General features: G+C 38.1%; 1 pseudogene; it reads left to right on the top strand.

Moving 5' to 3' along the window:
* Nucleotides 1–3,881: 3,881 nt before the first annotated feature.
* On the top strand, nt 3,882–4,396 carry LOC144226335 (large ribosomal subunit protein uL23 pseudogene; annotated as a pseudogene).
* The last annotated feature ends 16,073 nt before the right edge of the window (nt 4,397–20,469 follow it).

Genomic DNA, 20,469 nt, shown 5'->3' with positions numbered 1-20,469 from the left:
TTTTCTGTGTATTTTTTTAAATTCCAGAATATTCCAGAGGTGTAAACTAATTTTTTTTTTAATTTTGGGTTAACCCCAGCTTTTTCTCCTTTTTTTAATTTTAATTTTAATTTTTGAGAGAGAGACAGAGATAGAGACAGAGACAGCACGAACAGGGGAGAGGCTGAGAGAGGGAGACACAGAATCCAAAGCAGGCTCCAGGCTGTTTAGCACAGAGCTCATCGTGGGGCTGGAACTCCCAAACCGTGAGATCAGGACTTGACTTAATCCACTGAGCCACCCAGGCGCCCCTGGATTTACCCCAGTTTTACCCCAGGTATGTGTACCTCACATACACATCACACAAATAATAAAAAGCAGTAAGATAAAATACCCAAATGAATGTAATCGGTTGTGAATTTCTACAAGGATTCCAAAGCATGGAGCGTGGGAGGGGGCGGTGGTGTCTTGAATGGTATTTAAACTTCATAGTAAAAATGTATGTGACACATTTTTAGCAAGCCCCCTAAATTATTCTTATACATATAGTGCTCGGCTTCCCGTGCAACCATCTCAAGCCTCAGGAGAAGGCCAAGAGCGAAGAGATCCTGAATTCCCTCAGGTATGTCCTACCCTGCGGTGGTTCGAGCCCAACTTCTGGCTCTTGGAGACACGCGGTGAACCTTCCAGGCGAGGTTCTGCAGTCACCCAGCGACCACGCCACTGCCTTAGTGACCGCTCACGGTGGTCCGCTGGTCTCCGGTGTGCTGCAACCACGTCGCCTGGAACCTGGAGAGGTTCCTGGTGGGCGCGATGGGTGTGCCTGTGTGCAGATACAGCCGCTGCTTTGCGACCATTGACTTCCATGCACAGCGGGGCCCTGGGGCCCAGATGTGCATAGGGCGCCCTCCTACCCACCCCTTTGTTGGGCAGTTACAGCGCTGCCCTCTGGGGTTTCCACCCAGATGGTGTTTCCTCCAAATCTGCCTGGAGGAAAATCCCTCGAGATAGGTGCTGGGTGTCCATCCCAGCCTCCCCTCTCCCACACCAAGTTTCCTCACTCTAAAAGCTCCCAGTGTCAGCAAGAGAAGAAAAAAAAATCAGTATCTGCTCACTCCAAGAACAGTGCCACTGTTTACCAGCGCTTGTATTGAAGGTGGTGCCATGGTCTGGGTTTGAAGACCCCAAAAAGGCCAACGTGACGAGAGGATGACAGCAGGGTGCTGGACAACTTCAACACCTCCGGTACCTGCACCTGATCTTCCCAGGCTGGCTGGTCATCTATCCATCCCCTCCCCCACAACGCACACCTAGCCTGCGCTCCCAGTTTCTTATTACATGGCTTGGGGATTTTCCTTTGTTATTTTTCTACCACTGATTTCAAGGTTTGGGCAACAAACTTGCCTTTGTTATTAATAACATAGAAAAGCAAAAAAGAAAAAAAAAAGAAAGGCGGAGAGAGAAGGAATCGTTTGATGTGGAAAAATGTGTAAAACACTTCATTCTTTATAGTAAAATATGTTAAAGAATGATTTGCTTTTGGGGGCGCCTGGGTGGCTCAGTTGGTCAAGCATCTGACTCTTGATTTCGCCTCAGGTCATGATCTTAAGGGGTTCATGAATTCAAGACCCACCTTAGGGGCTAATTCATCTTGAAAGACAGAGATAGCATGCGTGGGAGAGGGGCAGGGAAAGAGGAGGAGAGAGAGAATTCCAAGCAGGCTCTGCACTGCCAATGCAGAGCTGGACATGGGGCTCAAATTCATGAAACTATGAGATGATAACTTGAGCCAAAACCAAGAGACAGCTGCTTAACTGACTGAGCCACCCAGGTGTCTCGATATCTAATGACTAAAAGTTTCAGAACATAATACGTACCTTGATATCAACATTGTCTTAACAGATGCCTAATGTGGTTTGGGGTTTATAAAAATATTTTTAGCATTTTACTCTTAAGCATGGTGCCAACTCTTGGTTTGAGAGAAATGGTTGATTTGTGTTAAGGAAGTCTCCATTTATTCTTATTTTATTAATGTTTTAAAATTAGAAATAGGAATGAATATTGATTTTTATTAAAGATCTCTTACTTTTATAGAAATGATCATATTTTCATATTTTTCCTTTTAATTTTTTTCTATTAACGTGATGAGGTATATTAATGAATTATTTTAATAGTTATGAAATAAACTTGTCCTGATTATGGTAAATTCCTCTTTTCATATGCTATTGGATCCTAACTGCCAATACTGTATTTTATTTTGAAATTTTTACATTAAAATTTTTTCCATTGTATTAAATTGCAAAATTAGTCTATTGCTTACAAAGGGTTTTTAATGATCAGTATCCGTTAATGTTTTTCATATACTTTTCAACTCTTTTGGTATCATTGGGCTGTTAAGAAGGCATCTGAAAAGAACAAAAAGATTCTTCTTTTAGAGAATTCATTGCTCTGCTGGTTTTCCCAAATATGAATCTTGAATCAAAATTTGTGAATCAAAAAGAAGCAGCTGCTTTTAGAAAGTAAGTTTCAGGGATGCCTTTCTGGCTCAGTTGGTTGAGCATCCAGCGCTAGCTTTGCTCATGATCTCACAGTTCATGAGTCCAAGCCCCACGTCGGGATCTGTGCTGACAGCTCAGAGCCTGGAGCCTGCTTTGGATTCTGTGTCTTCTCTCTCTGCCCCTCCCCTAGGCATGCTTTGTCTCTCTTCCTCTCAAAAAGAAATAAATATTTTTTTAAATTTAAATACAAAGAAAGTAATTTCAGTTTTCATTTTTAGCTGAATCACAAAAATTTTCCACTTAAATGAGGATGTAAAAACCTGTACAAAGATAAAGCAAAGCAAATGACTGGGAAAATCTTAAGGACAGTTCCAGCAAAATTAATTTGGAATATAAACTACGAATGCCCAGGAAGGCATCTATGCTATTGATTGACATCAGGCTCTAACTTGGGTTCCAATCCTGACTCTCTCACTAGCTGAATGAACTCAAGTGAGTTTTTATAACCTTACCGAACCTCAATTTTAACATCTATAAAATCAGAATAATAATATCTTTTATATCAAAAAGCAGAAAAGATATGTTGTGAGCCCCCAATCGCAAACCCACACGTACAAACATAATTAAGTATGCAGCAGTGATTCTCTAAATTTGGTAGGAATGATTCCTGTGAAAGTTGTTTAAAATGTAGGTATCACAGCCCTGGTCTCTTGAGTATGAAAGAAGTATCAATTGAAGTAGACATGAATCTACAATTTCATCAAGCACCATAAGTAATTCTGTTTCAAGGGATTCCTGAGTAACACTTAAAGGAAGATTACTCTATGCTATTGACCTTGGTACACTAGCCCAGTCATATCTGTCTTTCTGAATATAGTAGTGGGAAGCATGAAATAACTATCAGGAAAGGCTTCAACATTGCTGTTACTTCTCTGACATTTCAGGTCTACAAATCTGAAAACTTGAGAATCAATTCCTGAAGATAAAATTTACAAACACCTATTATAATCAAAAGTCAATTTCATAACAGAATACAAAAAAATATAGACTTTGATTTGAAAAATGGTCTGTAAAATTCACTATATTAATAGGAAAAAAAGATGAGAAAAGCCATATGATAATTTCAACAGATGAAGAAAAGGCATTTGACAAAATTCAACACCTATTTATAATACAAAACCTCAGCAAATTAGGAATAGAAAGGAATTTAGTCAACCCCATAAAGAATCTGTACAAAAAAACCTATAATTAACATGATACTTAATGATAAAAGACTGAATATATTCTCCCTAAAGTCAAGAACAGGCAAAGATACTTTAGACGTATTCAACATTGTGCTGTCTCTTGCAACAAGCCCAGGAAATATTTAAATATTAAAAAATATAGAAGACGCTTTTCACGAAGATGGCGCCAAAGGCAAAGAAGGAAGCCCCTGCCCCTCCCAAAGCCGAAGCCAAAGCAAAAGCCTTGAAGGCCAAGAAAGCAGTGCTGAAGGGCGTCCACAGTCATAAAAAGAAGAAGATCCGCACGTCACCTACATTCCGACGGCCCAAGACACTGTGTCTCCGAAGGCAGCCCAAATATCCTCGAAAGAGCACCCCCAGGAGAAACAAGCTTGACCACTATGCCATCAAGTTCCCACTGACGACTGAGTCAGCCATGAAGAAAATAGAAGACAACAACACTCTTGTGTTCATTGTGGATGTCAAGGCCAACAAGCACCAGATCAAACAGGCTATGAAGAAGCTCTATGACATTGACGTGGCCAAGGTCAACACTCTGATCAGGCCCGATGGAGAAAAGAAAGCCTACGTTCGACTGGCTCCCGACTATGATGCTTTGGATGTTGCCAACAAAATTGGAATCATCTAAACTGAGTCCAGCTGGCTAAATCTAAATATAATTTTTGTCACCAAAAAAAAAAATATATATATATAGAAGACATCCATATAGTGAAGAAATTAAACTATCTTTATTTGCAGATGACATAATAGTGTATCAAACAACTGTAAAGAATCTAAAAAAAAAATTAGAACAAATAAGTACTTGACAAGGTCTCAGGACAAAAATCAATGTAAAAATTTCATTTGTGTCTGTATGTTAGCAATGAATAATTAGAAAATGAAATGAAAATGAATATATACATAGCATGCAATTAATGTCTATATCCAATTAAATAAGTAAGTACTGTATACAAAGTTCTTTGCCAGATGCTGTAAAAAAAAGAAGCCTAAAGAGGGGCGCCTGGGTGGCTCAGGCCAACTTAAGTGCCCAACTTGGGTTCAGGTCATGATCTCACGGTTTGTGAGTTCGAGCCCCACATTGGTCTCTGTGCTGACAGCTCAGAGCCTGGCATCTGCTTCAGAATCTGTGTCTCCCTCTCCCCCTCCCTTGCTCACACTGTGTGTGTATCTCTCTCCCAAAAATAAACATTAAAAAAATTAAAAAAAGAAAAAGAAACACCAAGAGCAGTATGGCCCTAAAGAGCTTACAACTAGTAGCAGGGAAGAAAAGAGCACCACACTAAACAAATGGTTTGAGCCCATAAAAGGACATAAAGTAAGAATTCATAATTGTCAATCACGTCTTCAATTTCTGAGATTATTTCTTCTTTGTTTCAAAATTAGTAGACATTTTAATGATGTTATGAGAAAAAATGATAGCTGGAATAACAGATACTTTTTTAAACTTTAAAGAGACTTTAAAGGGGCACCTGGGTGGCTCAGTTGGTTAAGCGGCCGACTTCGGCTCAGGTCATGATCTCACTGTCCATAGGTTCAAGCCCCATGTCGGTCTCTGTGCTGATAGCTCAGAGCCTGGAGCCTGTTTCAGATTCTGTGTCTCCCTCTCTCTCTGCCCCTTCCCAGCTCGTGCTGTCTCTCTCTGTCTCAAAAATAAATAAACATTAAGAAAATTTTTTTTTAAATAAAGAAGCTTTAAAGAAAGAAAAAATTCCTTTTCAGCAAGATTATGAAAAGTTTCATGAGGAGGACGGCACAGTACAGAGGCCTGGCCTATAGTCAGGATCCAATCAGAAAAATGGTCAAATCAGATGGTTCACTAGAGAGAATATCAAAGGTGTGGGAAAATCTAAACAGGAAACAGTAGGAAAACCCAGATATGAATGGCCACAGGGCCCTGATGCTTCCCCTAGAGCAGGAGACATGCCGGGAAGAAGGATGAAAGCCTAAAGTCCGGACGTCCAGGCTGGAAGACAGGACCACTGTAGGAGATACTTCCAGAGGCAAAGAATGAGTGGCAGAAATGACTTCCCGTCTCACTTCACCTCCCCTCTGCCCTCCACCTTCCACCAGTGCCTCCCAGTAGTGAAAAGACCTTTCTTTCTTGGTGAAAGGGAATTAATGAGAAAAGGCATGGAGGTGGGAAGGGAAGCTATCAGAAGAATAGAGATTCATCTAGTTTAACTAGAGGACAGAGAACTAGGGGGAAATAGGTATCAGAAAGTAAGAGGGTTTTGGCAAAATAGGGGCTCATTCTTCATAGGAAATAGTCATTGAAGATTTTAAGGCATGGAATGACATTACCCCAATGTACTTTAGGACAATTAATCTGGTAGCAGAGTACAGGATAAATTGGATTAGATGCATTATAAATTCTTGCCATGCAGTCTCACCTTGGCCCTTAATGTCGCTCATCAATCCTCTCCCTGTATCCATAGAAGCTGTTCCAAGCCTCTCCTATTAGTCTAATGCCCTACTTCCAACTCTACCAAGAGACACCCCCTACTTCACTAACCTCTAGCTACACCGGTCCATTCACTGACAAAACTTGCCGGAGGAATGAGCCACATTTTAATTTCCAGCTTCCCACAACACCCCGTGAAGAGGTTTGCACAGAGCAAGCACACAGAGAATGGCTACTGAGTTGACTTAGAGTCTGGGAGAAGAATTTGAGGCTGTCAGAAAACTACATCAAGGTGAGAAAACCACTTGGTGTCTATAGTCCTTCCACCCTTCATTCTTTCCATTCTCCCTTTCCCTCCCACCAAAAATGTTTATTCAACATCAACTACCAGCAGGAAATATGCTAAGTGCTGTGATACAGAGCTTAACAAACGGTGTGATACATGCCCTGAAGAAATGTATACTATCGTTAATAAAACAGATAAGATATTTAATAGAAAAGTAACACTTTTTTTTAAATTTTTTTTAAATGTTTTATTTATTTCTAGGAGAGAGAGAGAGAGAGAGACAGCGTGAGCAGGGGAGGGTCAGAGAGAGAGGGAGTCACAGACTGAAACAGGCTCCAGGCTCTGAGCTGGCAGTCAGCACAGAGCCCGACGCGGGGCTCGAACCCACGAACCGCGAGATCATGACCTAAGCGAAAGTCGGACGCTTAACCGACTAAGCCATCCAGCCACCCCGAAAAGTAACACTTTTGATAATTATCCTTCGAAATCCCAACAGAAAAGAAAGATGCACCCAAAGTACAGTTCCTTAAAGAGGTTTATTTCCAAATGGACTGTTTGCAAAGGTGTTCATATGAGAGAAGCACAAAGCGTGGTGCAGTGACCTGGGGCTAATATGGCCAGTTACCAGCCCCAGGTTTCAAACACCAGGAGAGGGAGTAGTCAGCAGCCCTAGAAGGAGAAGGAGTTATGAAGAATAACTGCCCATGAGGCAGTGACTGACCACTGAAGGACAGAGTCAGCACAAGGCCAGCCCACGGGAAGTACATCACCAGGGCACTCAAAACTCTGACCTCACATCTCTCTACTGCCCCTCAGTCTACACCATAATCTACACTACAATCTACAGTATACTGAGTGATGTCTGAGAGCATGTAGATGCTTTCATAAAGGGCATTTCTCTCCCCCAGAATACAGAATGGAGAAGGGCTATGTTACGGATTGAATTGTGTCCTCCAAAAATGGTGTCTTGAAGTCCTAACCCCAGTGTCTTAGAATGTAGCCTCATTTGGAAATTAGGTGGGCCCTAATCCAGTATTACTGACATGTTTATAAAAAGGAAAAATTTGGACACATGCACACACACACAGGGAAAGAGAGAGAGAGAGAAGACAGTGAGAATGAAGGTTGGAGTAATGCATACACACACATGCACACACACACACACAGAAGACTGTGAGAATGAAGGATTGGAGCAATGCATCTATAAGCCAAGGAATGGCTATTTTTACCAGAAAGTGGGCNGCACACACACACACACAGAAGACTGTGAGAATGAAGGATTGGAGCAATGCATCTACAAGCCAAGGAATGGCTATTTATACCAGAAAGTGGGGAAGAGGCACAGAACAGATGCTTCCCTAGTGCCTTTGGAGGGAGCATGGCTCTAATAATACCCTGATTGGGTCCTTCAGGCTGTAGAACTGAGACAATACATTTCTGCTGTTTTCAGCCACCAAATTTTCGTTAGTTTGCTACAGCAGTCCCAGGAAACTAACACAGGGTGAAAAAGGATCCAGAGGGTCAAACAGCCAATATCCAGCACACAGAGGTAGGTCGGGGTTAGTGATGTTGTGGCAACCAGGAGGAAATGCACCGATCCTCTGCAGGGCCTCCAGATAAAGCTTCCCAAAAAGGGAAGGCTAGTGCAGTCTTGGACACAGAGCAGACATCTGCCAAGCATATTACGATGTGGAATAAGATTCTGGGCAGAAACAGAAGCAAGTACAAAATAAACACAAACATGGGAGAGAGCACAGTGCCTCTCTCACTACTGGAAACCCCAGTAGATCAAATGACTTTTTCACACCTCAGTGTGACAGATTTAGGCAGGAAGAGAAACAGGCAAGTGAGAAAGAACTCCTATGTGTTGTCCATTCTCTGCATCACTGGACCTCTTTCAGTCTCTAGACTTTCAGACCATAGGGGCAAAGAGAGAGGAAAGAAATGTTTACTGAGTGCCTGCTATAGGTCGGACCTTACATTTTGTCCACATAAGAATCTTAGGCATAGCTTTATGTTCTCAGTTTCACAGGGGAGGATATGAAGTTCAGAGAGGAGTTGCTCAAGGTCATGTGACTTTTATCATAGCTCTGGTCTGGTATGTAAAAACAGGCTGCAAAGCTCAAGCTCTTTCTGCACAGCTCAGAAAAGATGCGATGTGGGAACTCCGTCACCAGTTGTCCCCAAGTGAACCTTGTTTGTCCCCTGTTTTATTCCTATCAGCAAGGTCTTCTCCACGAAAAGTGTGCCTTTTGGATTCAGCCAATTATTTACAATACAATGATATAAATTCAAAAAGCCTGTCTGAAAATATTGACTTAAGCAAAGGGATGGCCTTGGGGGGTTTTATCTTTTGATGATATCCTTTAGGATCCCAATCTCACCCCCAAAAATTACCTTTTAAAAAAAACAGTAGATTTAATAAATAAATGTGCTTTTAAAATAAGTTTCTAGCCCCCACTTCTCACCAGATGGCTGCTCCTACTATATAGAAATTCTGAATCCATGACTGTCCTTAGGAAAAATACCAGAAAGGATTTTTCTGTAATTTCACTCAACCTAGCTCCTGAAGAGAAGGAATGCTTTTTGTTTGTTTTGTGTTTCGTTTATACATCTTTAGCATTTAGAGCTGTGCTTGGAACCTAGCAAGTACCCAGTGGTATTTGTGGAAAGAATGAATGAGCAAATGAATGCATGAAGGCTGGAGAGAGGAAGGCTTAATGGTGATGGAATGAATCCTGATCATCTTTGCTTTGCTAGGACTCCAAACTCTTTACTAAAGTCCCCTTTCCTGTCTCCTCTCTTTATCACTTCCTCCAGATCAATCAAATCCCGATAACTTAAGATTGTAAGGACTTGCAAATCCGATGATCCACTAGCAGGGTGGTATGGATGTGGATCTCACTTTTTCACCAATCACTAAGTTCTGGGCCGCCAAAGCTCCTGTGTGAACCAGACCAATGCCATCATAGACAAATCCGCCATAGTGACCGCTCTGTGACCTGAAAGCCTTCCTGAGCACAGTCCCTCACCCCACATTCTTTCTTTTCGTTTAAGCACACCCTTAAGTACGCCTCCGCATAACACCCTTGATCTGCTCTGGAGATATGAGAATGACACACATGTGGACTTAAACATTCTCTTCCCAGTGGTCTGCCAGCCATACGCCCAGCCTCTAGGGCTATAAAAGCAGGTCTTTGGGGAGGTGAGGCTGTGGACACCTGCATGTCTTGTGGCCACCCACGGTACACTTCTGTCCATAAGTCTCCTTAATAAACCATTTCTTGTCAGGCTGGACTTGTTGGTCTTTTTCTTTGGTCTTATGATTCCTTCAGCCTTTGGAGGTCATTTTGCATATGCCACCCCTTTAGAGCAGAGCTCCCCAGCTCTGTCTGCCCCCAACAATTTCCTTCACTGCATCCTTCCATTGGTAGTAATAGTAACACATCATATATATATACATATATATACATACACACATATATATACGTAATAGTAGCACGTCATATGTATATAATGTATTATCTAGAGAAATTAGTATTGTGGAGAGTCCCACACTCAGCATCCTGCACTGCTGAGGAACAAGAGTGCCAAGACTTTCACCCATTTTCTTTTTTTTTTTTAATTTTTTTTTTTTTTTTTTTTTTTAGGAGAGAGNAAATACTATAACTATGTATGAAATACTATGACTATTTTTAATGACTATGTAGTCATTAAAAATAAGAAAACATTTGCGCGCCTGGGTGGCTCTGTTGGTTAAGCATCCGACTTCAGTTCAGGTCATTATCTCACGGTTCATGAGTTTGAGCCCTTCATTGGGCTCTGTGCTGACAGCTCACAGCCTGGAGCCTGCTTCGGTTTCTGTGATTCTGTATCTCCCTGTCTCTCTCTGCCCCTCCCATGTTCATGCTCTGTCTCTCTCTCAAAAATAAATAAACATTTAAAAATTTGTTTAAATAAGAAGACACTTCTGTATGAACAGGTATTGAAAGTCCTCAAAGATATAATTTGGTACCATGTGCAGAAAAAAAGGATAAATACATTCCTCTGTGTGTGTGTGTGTGTGTGTGTGTGTACACAGAGAGAGAGAGAGAGAGATGCCATAAGAAAGTACCAATGATTACCTGTCTCTACGAAGGGGAACTATAAATGGGAGTAGGCAATAGGAGAGAAAGAGGGAATATTTTGTACTTTTTAAATTTTGTATCATGTAAATTAATTACTTAGTGAGTGGGTACACATAGTGACCCTTATTTTAAAACGCAAAACAGTACAAAAATCATAATTATCCATAGTTCCACCACCGGGAATTAACATTACCTTTTGTATATTGTCAAATTTGCATCCACACCTTTTATGGTAAGTGAAAAACAATAAACCTGTATGCCTACCGTTAAAGCCCTTTAAGAAACTGCCACCTCCCAGTGCTGTTCTTACTGTCCACCTTCCCTACCTCCCAGAAACAACCACTGCTGTAAAAAAGAACACACTGGGGTGTGTTCTTCCAGATCATTCTCCCTCCTTCCACATGCTTACATAGGCATCCATTGGTGTATAGTTTTGGACATGTTGTTTAAGCACGTAAAGCTTCACCTGTGTATAATTTTGCAACTCGCTTTTTTTCACTCAAAATTATGTACTGAAAAGTATGCTAATATACATAGAGCTATTTCATGTTATAATAATGTTTGTAAATATTGCAGTCTATAGGTATCATCTTGTGTTCCTTTTTTCTGTGTGTTATTTCCTCTTTCTAATAACAAAAGATTGCTTCTTTCTAGTGGTTTGCTATTGTGAGCAGCGCTGTGGTAAAATTCCTCTGCTTGTCTCCTTCTAGACACATGAGCGAGAGTGGTTCTTATGTACATATCCAAACGTGCAAAGGCTAGTTCTAGTTTTAGGTTACGAGAGCCAGCCAAATCATTGCCCGAAGTTGAATATCGTTTTCTATACCCTGCCAGCCCTATACAAGTGTGCCATATCCCCAACATTCAGATCAACCCTTCCTATTGCCAAGTTTTTAAGATTTTCCCCAATTTGATGCATAAAAACTGTCTTAATTTGCATTTACTAGTAAAGTTGTGAAACTCTCATGTGTCTATCGGTCATTTGGATTTCTTCTTTGTGAATGAGATGTTTACATTCTTGGCCAATTTTTCTTCAGTTGGGATTTTTCACCCATTCAACACGTAACACGCGTTTAATAAATGTCTGCTAGGGGTCAGGCATTATTACTATCCCTTAAATGAATATGCACCCCTGGTTCTCTGATTATTTATTGTACTTTACTTTGCTAAATAAACATAAAGTTATCTACGAATGTCATTTGTGTACTCAACTAATCTGGAAGTCCCTTCAGTTACATGGCAATATGTGTTTGCCAGTGTATGGCTCACAAAGCAATCTGACCCCTCTAATCTCAGTGAACTATTATCACTACTACCCTGTGATCCATAATAGGCTGTATTATGTCACCCAAGCAGTGAACAACTTCCAGATAAAACTGAAAACTGAACTGAGAAATTCATTTTGCAAGGCTGGAAGAGTTCACAGACTCTGAAGCATCACCTTTATTTTTCTTTTTTTGAAAGAAAGAGAGAGCATGCAGAACAGATGGAGAGGGAGAGAGAGAGGAAATCTTAAGCAGGCTCCATGCCCAGGGGGAGCCCGATGACAGGCTTGATCCCACGACCCTGGAATCATGACCTGAGTCAAAATCAGGAGTCAGATGCTCAACCGACTAAGCCCCCAGGCACCCAAAAGCATTATCTTTAAAAGAGGATAGTTAAATTTATTAGGCAGATCAGAGCACCCACACCACCTAATTATTTGAAGATAGCCAAAGATGATTCAGCTTGTAGAAGGATTCCCATGTGGTGGTGCGTTCTGGAGTGGATTTTTTTGTGGATGTTCGAAACGATTATTATAAATGACGTATTTGTTTTTTATACGTTGTTATATTGGCTCTCGTGAGGAAAATATGCACTTTCTAAAATAAATGATGTTCTCTTCTCCATCAGGGCAAAGTTTTTCTAACTTTCATCTGCCCAGGTAACCAGTAAAATTCAGGCCTCATAGAAGAATGCAGAACTATATGCACTAAACTGTAAACACCAGTTTACAGTTGAGCTCTGGAGCACTCTGTATTGTTCTCTGTATTATTCAAATGTTATATAATGAACATGTATTAATTTAATAACAAAAGTATAAAGTTTGATATCTTTTCTCAAAAGAGCATTACTTAACAACTTGTAGAAATGTTCATGCTACGGTGTTAAGCGGAAAAACCCGATTGGTCAGCACTATTTATAATATCATCTCATTTTATTAAAAATTGTGTATATGTTCATAGAAAGGATAAACACTTCCTTAATGTTAAACATGTTAAGTGTTTAGCGGTCATTAGTATTTTTACTTTCTTCTTTGTGCTCCTCTGTATCTTCTGCTAATTTAGTTTTTAATGGGAAAAAGGTAGTATTCTTAAGTGGAATATTGTTTAATAACAAAAATAATTAGAGTCGGCACTTTTCCTTTGAAATAATGTTTCCTAGCCCTTGCCCGATCTTAGTATTCAGTTCCAGAATTAAGGATGTTGCTTAATATTTAATAATGCTCCAGGAGTTGTGTAACCATCCAGAACAGCCTTCGCCGGCTGTGCCACAGACAGGCAGCCAGTGTCTGGAAACAGCCACCTCCCGCTTGGCAAAGACCTTGGTTCTAGTACCAGCTCATCCCCGAGTTGCCCGTGAGACCCTGGCAGAGATCTCTCTGAGCTTCAGTTTCCTCTGCTGTGAAGTGGAGATGATAATACCGGCCCTGCCCTTGGTAATGAGTCTCTATGGACAGCTAATGAAAAATCCATATAAATACATATAAAGCAATATGGAAGGGTTATATAAATGCAAATTGACACTATTGTTACGTAATCCCCAAGCTCAGAGAAACAACCATCAACTTTCCCATGGAGACAAAGAGAGTTAAATGATTAAAATAATCTTTCTTTAAATCCTTCCTCCCCTCCTTGAACTATCACTTCAAGAGGTCAAATTGGTCAGAGCAACTATTTAATAATTATCTTTATAGGATTATAATAAACAAGCTATAATTCCCAGGAAAATGCAAACAGAGCTGACACAACACTGTTGCTCTTAGGAAAGACAGGGACCTGTCAGGCTTCCTAAGTCACTTGTTACCAACATATGAAGAAAGCACAATTTTTTTCTCAGAAAGAAGCAATTTCACCAAGGAGGTGGTAATTACTATAATCATTACCATCACTTCAAAATCCACAGAAAATTTACAGAGTGACCATCATAAAATAAAATCTCGATTGATCAAAAGCCAATGAACAAAATCAGCAAATAACCAAATAAATACATCTTCCAATATTCCTTCTTTTTTGGCCAAAACATTCTACAAGAAAACACAGTGATATAACAGAGTGGTTTAAATGTCAGAAAATGTAAGAGTATTAGAGGGAAAAATTCTGTTCTGTTCACTACTACATTCCCACAGACTAGAGAACCTTTTCCAATAAATTTTAAGAATTGATTTTAATAATTAAATCATATATATTATGACGTTGGGGCATTGCAAGACCCTATATCATTGAAGAAAGATTTCTTTAAAATCCATACCTTCTACTGATCAAGTGTAAGAGCAAAGACTTTCTGCAATGGTTGGAAGCCTTAATGTGTTATCTTTCCACTTTGTCCTTTAAATCAGAAAGTAGTCAGAATTCTAAAAATTAACCTCCCAAATTAATAAATATATAATATAAATGTTAACTAATTAATATTTATATATTAATGTTTATAATCAATCTCTTATAATATATAGTCTCTATATAGAGATATATACATCAATACATTTATACATTATAATAATATATTATACATTTATAGCATATAGCCTATAGATATAGATATAGATAGATATAGATATAGGTATAGATATAGATATAGATACATCTATGGTTGCATGTGAATGTCCCACTTTCCTAATATTCTCTGAGCTACTTAAGGACAGAGAATTCCCTTTTTGTCTATATATATGCCTCAGGACAACACAAATACAAACTTTATGAAAATAATAAAGGTGAGTAAACATATAAAAGTCAAAAAATACTTAGAACTTAGCACTTGAGGTCCCCTGGACTCTAATTATATGGAGATTTTGTCAGTCACAATAAGTATTCGAAATTTAGGATAAATTTGTCCTGCTTTTCTTACAAATTTATACCTGTACCCAAAAGAAACACATTAAGAGTACTGATATTTTTACTTGCAAACAATTTTCAGATAACGTAATCCAACCTGCACTTAATATTTTTGCTTCTCACCATGTGTTGAGCGTGGGCCATGTAAACAGCAGCACCACGTAACTTGCTGAGGTGTGAAGGCGAGAAAGAAAAGAGAGAGGATGGACGGGTGATTAAGACAGGCTTCCAGGCCTAGAAAAGTTAGCGAGAGAACCACGTATGTAATAAAAATCCAATGGGACAATTTTGGGTGTGCATACAACACCGTACAGTGGGGAGATTCACAAAATGCTTTCCAAAGCAGGGGAGATGTGCCTGGAATTTGAAGAATGAGTAGGAGTGTGCCAGACAGGAGAAGAAGTGAGCATTCCTGGCAGAGGAAACAGCATGTGAAGAAGGTATAGAAAGAAGAAAAGAGCAAATATTTCTAATGGCTGGAGGTAGAGACCTGGGTGCTGTGGCTCCCCTGAGCACTCACATAATAGGGAGCACTTATTCTCAGAGCATGGGCCCATTCTTTTATTATGATCCCTTTATAGCAGTCTCTTTCCCACCAGACTTGAGAGCAAGTACCAATGAGTTCTGATTTTTATGTCTACAGTGCTTTACATAATATCTGGCTCATAATAAACAACCAAAAAAATTGTTTTACTTTTGTTACTTATTACTTATTTTATTGCACAAATACTACATCTTCACTCCATGTAGATGTAATAAGCATCTACACTCCATCATCATGTTAAAGACTGCACTTAACTATTTCTATGACAGTACAGTGTGCACATTTATTATTCCCAGTTGCGTTAGAATACTGTTCCCTAGAACACAATGTGTTTTAAAAAGATATTTCATTAAATGTATGAATTAATTTTGGGAGAATCAACATGTTTAATATAGTAAAACTTTTAAAATCGCATGACAAGCGGGGTCACCTGGGTGGCTCAGTCAGTTAAGCAGCCAACTTAAGCTCGGGTCATGACCTCGCAATTTGTGAGTTCAAGTCTGAGAGCCTGGAGCTCGCTTTGGATTCTGTGTCTCCCTCTCTCTTTCTTGCTCCTCCTCCACTTGCTCTCTCTCTCTCAAAAATAAACATTAAAAAATAATAATAAAATAAAATCACATGACAAGGGATATCTCATTTATTGATGGCTTTTAAAAATCTACTTTGTAAGTCTTTATAATTTTTGTATTTTATTTTTAAGTAATCTCTACATCCAATGTGGGGCTCGAACTCACAACCCTGAGATCAAGAGTAGCATGCTTTTCCAACTGAGCCAGCCCAGTGACCCAAGTCTTTACGAATTTCCTTTAAATAAGCTATGCACATTTCCTATTAAATGCATTATACATGGTTAAAGTTTTATTTGTAAATAAGATCTATTTTTTATTGTATTGACTGGTTATTACTGGTCTATAGAACTATTAATTTATATATTTATTTTGTAGCCTATATCTTATTGACATTTTTATTAGTTTTAATAGTCTTAAATTGATCCTTTAGAGTATTCTGAGTAGACAATTAAATCATCCACAGGTAATGATAATTTTCTCTCTGAAAACTGTATTTATTTCTTTTTCTTGTCTTATTATGTTGAATACAAGTCACTGAACAATGTTAAATAACAGATACATCAGCACTCCTTGTTTTATTTCAGACTTTAGAACTTCTATTTTTGTCCATTGATTTCAGATAAATTATCTTTATTATGTTAAAGTTTTATCTTATTACTAATTTCCTATTTTATAAAAAATAGATGTTGAATCTTATCAATTACCTTTTTATCAACTAAAACCATATGCATTAAAGCTAAATTTGTGTACCATGGAATGTTTGTACATGTGAGAACAATTAGGCATAATTGTAACCACTTGTCCCACCTATAAAGTAGACAGAGAATGAAGCCTGTATACTTTTTGCCTATATTAGCATAGTTCATAGCATAGTTCAAAATCTTTGCACAATAGTTGTCTGCTGAAGGGAAGGTACATTATATTCCTCCTTTATGGGGATGTAGCTGCAGGAAGTTTGGTTAGTGCCATGGCCAAAACTTAAAATATGGTAGCCCAGTTCTCATGCAACTTTATTCAAGGTGAAAGGTTCAGGCATTATGTGGATTTATTCCTTTGACCTATTGATGGGGACACCATAAAAAACAAACCAAAGTTTCTGGCTAAGACAATGCCTTTAACATAATAGGTACTACATAAATATTTGTTGAATAAATTAATGGGTAAAAATATTTAACTTACAAGTGGCTTTTTTGGAAGAAGCTCCTGGACTCTTTTTTCCAACTTCGCTCATAATTTTTCATCAGTTGAATTTCTACACCCGAAGTTCAACATGGATGTTTGTTTTTATTAAAAATAATCTATTTTATCCAGGTCTTTTACACATATTAACTTCACAGCCTAAAACAATTACCTCCATGAAAAAGAAAAATCTAGAATTGCTGTTTTGCTATCTTCAATTAAAGATGTATTTGATGATTCTTCCTCCACCCCCAACTTTACCCTCAGTATTTTTTTATTCTTAAGGGTAGGGTCTTTAATTTAAACTTTACTTATTAATTTCTAACTTTGACTGTGGGCAGAGATTATAACCTGTATACTTTTTTGCCTTACCGAGATCATTTTGTGACCAGCGTTAATAAACATTCCAAAGTGTAGAGAAAAGAGAATGTACCCTCTATAGTATATAAGGTGTAGTCAATAACTATTAGGCCTTTTTATTTATTTATTAGGTTTCTCTCTAATGATTCCGCTTCCCCCTGCATCCTCTTTTGTCTGCCTGCTTGATCTAACAAAGACATGAATGAAAGATGTTTATGTAAAGAACACTAAGCAAAAAATGAATGTAATTAAACAAATTGATTAAGGGGTATATAAACAAAAAACAGAAAATCCAAAATGTGAAAAGTCATGTGTTTATTGATAGGAACATTTTATTTTTTTAGTTTTTTAATGTTTATTTATTTTTGAGAGAGAAAGAGACACACAGAATCTGAAGCAAGCTCCAGGCTCTGAGCTGACAGCTCAGATGCAGGGCTCAAACTCAAAAACCACAAGATCATGACCTCATGACCTGACTGAAGTCGGTTGCTTAATCAACTGAGCCACCCAGGTGCCCCTGATAGTAACATTTTAAAAGCTTAGTTTAATAATACCTAACTTGGTAATATTGAATGAAATGACGAGTATTTATAATCCTATAATCTTGGCACAATAAAAACGATAAGCACTAGTTTTTTACATTTATTAAAAAAAATTACAGTAACTACTAATAATTTTTAAAAGTCTCATTAAAATATACATGACTATCACGGAGAGTTAAAAGAAGGCAAAGTGACTTCAATTCTGGCTCCATCGCACAATAATAATATTTTACCTTGAGGAAGCCTCTTAATCTCCTTAGAACATTTATTTATCTCTAAAAGGAGGTGTGCAGGTTGCTGTAATAATGCTTATAAATATCTAACACTTAAGAAGCTCTCGATGAGTTGAAGCTCATATTTTCAGGAGTTAATTTTTTATTAAGATATATATGAATTTAATGGTTTTCAATCTTGAAACATTAAAGAGAAAGAAAACTCAGTATATGATGCTTCCTTTGAAGACACATCTGCCAAAGTTATTGTTTCTGACTTCCTGAAATGAACTTGAAATTTACAAAAAGCAGGTAGCATTTACTGTGCTGTGATATTCAGATTAACAGAAGCATATTACCAGGTATTTATTTATTATTATTTGTAACTAAAAATGTATTTCAGTAGAATATTCTTTTATCTGACAAAACTACAGAGAAGTCAATAAAAATACGAGCAATCATCGCTGTAAATAGAAAGCATGTAACAGAAAATAAAGCAAATGCTGCTACTTTAATAAATCAAAACAGAAGTGTAAGCATATGTGAAATTACAACAGTAATTACTACCGGGTTCTTACCTTTGGTCGCTTAAACAATGAACCTGTGTCTTCTAGAAATGGAAGTCAGTGGTATATCCAAAGCAAACAGGGATGTAGTGCAAATCTTGACATGGTCAAAATCCAGGTCCTAATATTTTTAAATAATAAATATGCAGATCTTTTTCCTTCCTTTAAACATGTGAAAAGAGCTAGTTTTCTTAATCATTCCCAAGGAAAGAAACAGTTCTGTGGCATTGTCAAAGGAGGATTCTCATGAGTCGGTATTGGATTTGCGGATTTATATAAGGATGAAAATAACAGCAACCAAATCACCATGATCCTTAGCTGGGGCTGGAGCTTATTAATATGCACAAGAGTGAGGGATAAAAGCGGGTTTCTCAGAACTACACCTCTTCACAAACGTGAAAGTAAAGTTAGCCGAAGGTAGTACTGCCTCATGGATTTTATTAAAATTACACTATCAATTCATCCAGGGTGAATTCTTGAAAGAATTGTTTATGTTTTTGCAAAGTATGATTATATTTCTAAATATAGTGCCATCATATTGAAAACTATTAAACCATAAATAGGGTGCATTTATTTATGCATTGATCTGTTTATTGTGTATTTTGCGAAATAATTGCATGTGTGAAACATATCTGGTCAAGAGATAAAATAGAATGAGTCTGAGCTTGTTTTAAAGAGTAATTCATACTTGAGCTGTGCAAAACACATTAAGACATGCCAGTTAGCATCTAAATGTTACTCTAATGATCCAAAAATAAATTTCCTTAAGTATCTTAAGTGTGACATTTGACAATTTATATAGTTACGAAATTTTGACTTATGATTGAAAATTAGAATGGCACAAAATAAATACTGTCTCCATTTAACAAAACTGCTTTCATTTCAAACTATCGGCTCCAAAAATACATCGTTATTTTTCCAGTACTTGCACTATTTGTCTTGCTGACTAATTAGCCATTGAGCAACCAGTAATGTTTACTGTTTCAGTTAAATGGCTTCAGCATCTGATGGACTGCAAGGCTCTCAAAAGGAGAGATACCCCAAGATGCCTGGTAGAGAAAATGAGTCGAGTACTGAGTACTCCTTTCTTTTGGAAAGTTGACTTTTGGGTTTCAGAATTTTTAAAATAATGTTTAATTCCTAATCATAAAATAAAACATGTTTCATAGGATTTGGATATCATAGAAAGGAAGAAAATAAAACTGAAACATATTTTTACTCTACTCATATTCTTATTACAGTCAATATTAACATTTTGGTTTATACTCCCATATAGATCATTTTTATGTATAATCATTCTTGTTTTCTTTTATTTTGTTTTTTTTTTAAATGTTTTATTTATTTCTGAGAGAGAGAGAGAGAGAGCATGAGCAGGGGAGGGTCAGAGAGAGAGGGAGACACAGAATCTGAAGCAGGCTCCAGGCTCTGAGCTGTCAGCACAGAGCCTGATGTGGGGCTCGAACCCACGAATGGTGAGATCATGACCTGAGCCGAAGTCAGATGCTTAACCGACTGAGCCACCCAGGTGCCCCTATTATTTTCTTTAATATTATTTTACTATCAGTTTTATATTACTAAATATGTACCTACATATTTTGTATGTACATCTTTTATATGCATCTTCCTTTTGAAGACTGCATAATATTTTATCGTATTCCATTATTCCATCATTTATTGATTGATTTTCCTTTCATTGGACAGTGATTCATCCCCTACATATAACACCCTGTACTCATCCCAACAAGTGTCCTCCTCAGTGCCCCTTACCCATTTGGCCTGTCTCTCCACCCACAACCCCTCCAGGAACCCTCAGTTTGTTCTCTATAACGTATCTCTTATGTTTTGTCCCCCTCCTTGTTTTCATATTGTTT

This window comes from Crocuta crocuta, unplaced genomic scaffold (assembly GCF_008692635.1).
Source record: "Crocuta crocuta isolate KB4526 unplaced genomic scaffold, BGI_CrCroc_1.0 scaffold282, whole genome shotgun sequence".
NCBI lineage: Eukaryota > Metazoa > Chordata > Mammalia > Carnivora > Hyaenidae > Crocuta > Crocuta crocuta.
Note: the sequence above shows the minus strand (reverse complement) of the source record. Positions and strands in the feature narration are given on the sequence as shown.